The sequence below is a fragment of the Tamandua tetradactyla genome, chromosome 12, assembly GCF_023851605.1.
Source record: "Tamandua tetradactyla isolate mTamTet1 chromosome 12, mTamTet1.pri, whole genome shotgun sequence".
NCBI lineage: Eukaryota > Metazoa > Chordata > Mammalia > Pilosa > Myrmecophagidae > Tamandua > Tamandua tetradactyla.
This window is the reverse complement of record NC_135338.1, coordinates 78582389-78587925: the sequence shown is the minus strand read 5'-3', so window position 1 is coordinate 78587925 and position 5537 is coordinate 78582389. Positions and strand designations below refer to the sequence as shown.

At 36.7% G+C, this 5537-nt stretch overlaps 1 pseudogene; it reads right to left on the bottom strand.

Annotated features, from left to right (window-relative positions):
- Positions 1-1828: 1828 nt before the first annotated feature.
- On the bottom strand, positions 1829-3567 carry LOC143651617 (uncharacterized; annotated as a pseudogene).
- Positions 3568-5537: the final 1970 nt, after the last annotated feature.

Genomic DNA, 5537 nt, shown 5'->3' with positions numbered 1-5537 from the left:
GTCATTCAATTCGCTGAGTCCCTGCTCATATTTTTTCCCTTTTTTTTCTTTTGCTTGCTGGATTTCAGATGTTCCGTCTTCCAGTTCACTAATCCTATCTTCTGCCTCTCGAAATCTAACATTGTAGTTTTCCATTGCTTTTTTTAATCTCTTCTACTGTGCCTTTCATTCCCATAAGTTCTGTGATTTGTTTTTGCAGACTTTCGATTTCTTCTTTGTGTTCGTTCCTTGCCTCCTTTATATGCTCCCTCAATTCACTGATTTGATTTTTGAATGTCTGTTTGAACATTTTGAATTAATTGTTTCAACTCCTGTATCTCATTTGAATTGTTGGTTTATTCCTTTGACTGATCCATATCTTCAATTTTCCTAGTATGATTTGATAGTTTTTGCTGGTATCTAGGCATTTAATTACTTTAATTAATTTATTCTGGAGATCATTTTCACTTTTTTTTACCTAGGATTTTCTTGCTGGATGACTTTGTTGTCTCTCTGTTCTTTGACATTCAGTTCATCTTATTCTGGACCTCTAGTTTACATTTTGTTTAACAGATCAGATTTTTTCAGTTCTTGTTTATTGCCCTGCCTGTATGGTGCCTTATTTTTCCCCACTTAGGAGGGTCTACTTAGGTATTATAGATCCCAGCCAGGTTTTTGCAGACCAAAAGTGGCCTCTTTTCAGGAGGAAAGAGTCACCAGTGTCAGTTTTCCCTGAGGGTGAAATCCAGCAGATTGAAAGACACACCTATGAAGCTTCTGCACTCTCTGTTTTTCCAATGCTGTCCAGTATGTGGTGCTTGTCTACCTGCAGGTCCCACCAGCATAAGGTGAGGCAGTACAATTAACTTCAGCAGACTCTCCCTACTGGGGGTATGGTGGAGACAGAGAAGATGTTGCAGTCTGGTTTTAATTGCTTCACTTTTCCATACACTGGGGTCTGAACTCCTTAATGGAGGGATTCCACCTGAGCTGGGCCCCACCTCTCTCCTGGGGAAAGCACAGACTCTAGACAAACACTCAAACAAACTTAATTCTGCCTATGCCTGGGGCAATGGAGTCGAGAAGCCTTGCAGCTGTATCCAAAGAGCAGTCAAGCTATAGAAACACAGCCTCCAAAGTGAAAGAGAAAAAATCCTTTTCAGAGCAGGACCCCCATTCCTTGGGTTTGCTAATCAAGAGCTTCAGTTGGTACATTGCTCTGTGTATCTCCAGGTCCTATGTGCCCACTCCTTTCCTTCAGGGCCCAGAACTTTTCAAATCCAAAAATTCTCTGTTTTTTCCCCTTTTTATGCCTGCCCTGCCCCCTCTGCACCTGTGCAGAAACCGCTGACCTCCGTTTTTACACAAGGTTCAGCTGAGCTGGGGGCCTATTTTTAGTAGTTAGAATTTATTAATTAATTCCACAATTGGAGTTTTGTTGCACTCAGCCCCTACTGCTGTTAAAATTTCTTTCCTTTCCCCTCTGGGAAGCATCCTGTGGGGGAGGGGTGCTGGCAGCCATGGCTTAAGAAGCTCATGGTTCTGGGTGGGCTCACAGCCAGTCCAGCTGGTCCAGACTGGTATATGTTGTGTCTGGGCACTGACTTAGCCCCAGCAGTTATTTTGCACTGTGCCTGACTATTTATTAGCTGCTCTGGAGGACAAACTAAATCCCACACCTCACTAAGCCACCATCGTGGCCCCCTCCTATCCTTGGAATTTAATATCTGATAAAAAACTAATTCTTATAGAATAGTTTTCTCATAACCATTACATTTATTACATCATCACAACTATGTATTCTCTAATGATTTTTGGTTTAAGGCATTTGCACATGGGAATCTACTTTCTAGGGGTTTTCTTCAACATTAATTGTTAGTTAGGGATGACCTGTGTTTGAAAAGTTTCCCACACAAATTCATAGGGTTCCTCTACAGTATGAATTCTCTGATGTGCATTATGTGATGAACCTTGTCTAAAAGTTTTCCTACATGTATTACATTTAAAGTGTTTCTGTCCTATATGAATTCTGAGATGTTGACTAAGAGCTGAACTTGGGCAAAAGACATCCCACATTCCTTACATCAATATGGTTTCTCTCCAGTATGAATTCTCTGATGATTACTAAGGCACGAGTTACCCCTGAATGTTTTCCCTCACTCATTACATTTATAGGGTCTTTCTCCAGTAAGCATTCTCTGATGTTGAATGAGAGCAGAACTTTGTCTGAAGGCTTTTCCAAATACTTTACATTTACATGGCTCCTCTCCAGTATGAATTCTCTAATGAATAATAAGTGCTGAGTGGGAACTTAAGGCTTTACTACATTCATTGCAACTATGAAACTTCTTATCAATATGAATTTTTTGGTGTCTATTAAGCCATAAAATAGAAGTGAAGCCTTTCTACATTCATTACATTTATAGGGCTTTTCTCCTGTGTGAATTCTTTCATGTTGAATAAGAGACACACTGTGACTGAAGGTTCTCTCACATTCACTACATTTAAAAGGTTTTTCTCCAGTGTGAATTTTCTGATGATAATAAAGGGATGACCTAGAATTAAAGGTGTTGCCACATTCATTTGATGAATAGGGCTTTTTTTCTGAAGTGAATTCTTGACATCCAGGAAGGGAAGTGTGCAACTAGATAACTTCCTACCTGGATTATATTTATAGGGATTTTTACCTGCATGGATTTTTTTTTACGTGTAAAAAGGTTTCAGCTGAAGGAATTCCATGTTCTTTACATCTATAATATTTCTCCACAATATGGGTTCTTAGATGTCTCTGAAGAAATGTATTAAGAGTGAAGGCTTTTTCACGTTGTTTACATATGTAGGGTTTTACTCCAGTATGAATTATTTGATGTTGAATCAGAGCTGAACTTTGGTTGAATGCTTTCAAACATTCTTTACATTCAAATAACTTCTTTCCACTATGCTTCCCCCCCCCCCCGAATGTTTATAAAGGGATGAATTGTTACTGAAGGTTTTCTTACACATACTGCGTTTATAGTGTTTCTCTTTTGAGTTGATTTTTGGTTGGTTAAGTACATTTGAATTCTGTTTGAAGGTATTTCCTTGTATTTCACATTTTGGCAGTGTTTTCTCCCTAGGAACTATCTGTTGTCTATCAAAGACTGGCTTTAGGATTGAGTTTTGGCCAAATTCAATATTTCTATGGCTTCTTTCTATAGTGAGATTTGTTTCCTTTTTATCCAGTTTTTCTCATCTATTTTCACATATACAGGAATTTTCTGATTTAAAGTCCCAAGGCCCATTCATTTTGGATCTTGTCATTACCAGTGCCTTAAATGAGGAGTCTTGTGTCTGAATTGACTTTGTGGTTTTAGGACTGCTCTTTCACCCTAGAGAGGAGCCTCCAGGACTTTCTTTCTCTACCTTCCATGGCTCTTCTTGCTGCAACAGTGAGATCCCTTTTGGTTTGGAAAATGGGAGTTCCACTAAGATCATTTTCTTATAGTTCTCTAGCATCACATCCAGGTACAAGTTTCTCTGAGAAGGATGCAGCTTTCTCCACTTATCTCAAGTAAAGATCACAGCCACATTCTTGAAGGTCATGGACACCCTTGGGCCTATGGGGTTCCTGAGAGGTCAGGACGCATCCCAGAGCTGACCCCAGGGCCGACGTTGGCCCAAGGGGAGGCAAATGCCCAGTGACCAGAGCCAGGCCAAGAGGGGCAGGTGGGTGGGGCCTTATACATTTTAAACTTTAACTCCCCATTCCCTATTCCCACCATGTCCCTGGTAAACTATATTCTAGATGCTGACTTTATGGGTTTACTTATGCTAATTATTTCAAATCAGTGAGATCTTACAATATTTGTGCTTTCATGTCTGGCTTATTTCACTGAGCATGATGTCTTCTAGGTTCATGTCATCACATGTATCAGGACTTCATGTTTTTTCCTTCATTATGCTAATGTGGTATATGATATTAATTGATTTTACTCTGTTGAATCAACTGTGATCATGGTGTGTAAGTATTTAATAGGTAGTTGGATTTAGTTTGATAGTATTTTGTTGAGGATTTTTGCATCTATATTAGTAAGAGATGTCGGTCTCTAATTGTAATTTCTTGTGGTATCTTTATCTGACTTTGCTGTGAGGGTGATGTTGTCCTAGTAGAATGAATTAGGAAGGGTTTACTTTTCTTCAATTTTTGGAAGAATTTGAGTACAATTGGAGTTAAATCTTCTTGGAATATTTAGTAGAATTCCCATGTGAAACCATTCTCCAATTTTTTTTTTGTTGGGAAGTTATTGGTTACTTATTCAATCTTTCTATTAGTAATTGCTTTGTGAAGGTCTTTTATTTCTTTTTGAATTAGTGTAAATAGTTTGTGTATTACTAAGAATGTGTCCATATCATCTAGATTATGTAACTCATTGTATATGCTTGTTCATACTCTCCTCTTTCAGTTCTCTTTATTTCAGTGAGCTTGGTAGTGATGTCCCCCTTTTCATTTCTGATTTTATTATTTGTATCCTCTCTCCTTTTTTCTTTGTCAGTCTATCTAAAGGTTTGTCAGTTTTATTAATCTTTTTAAAGAACCACTTTTAGTTTTTACTAATTCTATGTTTTTATTATTTCATTTATCACCATTCTAATCTTTGTTAATACCTCTGCCAGCTTTGGGTACAGCTTGTTCTTCTTTTTCTAGTTTTTCCAGTTTTGAATTTATGTCTCAAACTTTGTCTTTCTTCTTTTCTAATGTAAGAATTTAGAGCTATAAATTTTTCTCTCAGTGCTGCCTTTGCTGCATTCCATAAGTTGGTATGTTGTATTTTCATTTTCATTTGCTTCAAGGTATTTCCTGACTTCTCTTGTGATTTCCTCTTTCACCCATTAGTTCTTTAAGAGTATGTTAATTTCCACATATTGTGAACTTTCCCTTTCTTCCTGTATTATTGATTTCTTGCTTCATTTCATAGATTATAAATTGTATGATTTTTATATTTTTAATTTTTTTCAGACTTGTTTTGTGGCCTAACATATGGTGTATCACAGAGAATTACCCATATTCACTTGAGAAGAATATGTATTTTATCTATATTCTATATAGATAGATGGGATGTTCTATATATGTCTTTTGGTTCTAGTTGATTTTGAGTATCATTCAAGTCTTGTATTTCCTTATTGATCTTCTGACTAGATGTTTTATACTTTATTGAAAGTTGTATATTATAGTTTCCTACCACTACAGTAGAGATATCAATATCTCCCTTCAAAACTGTCAGTATTTGCTTCACATATTTTGGGGTTCAGCTGTTATGTGCATATATATTAATGATTAGTATATCTTATTATCGAATTTTCCATTTATCAGTATATAATAACAGTGTCTAATGACGATTTTTGTCCCTCATAGGTGTTTTTTTTTTTTTTACTTAAAGTTTATTTTATCTCAAAATAGTATAGCTACACCAGATTTCTTTTGGTTATTACTTACATAATATATATTTTTTCCATCTTTTCACTTTCAACTTCCTTAAATTTAAGGTGAGTCTCTTGCAAACATCATATAGTTCAGTCAT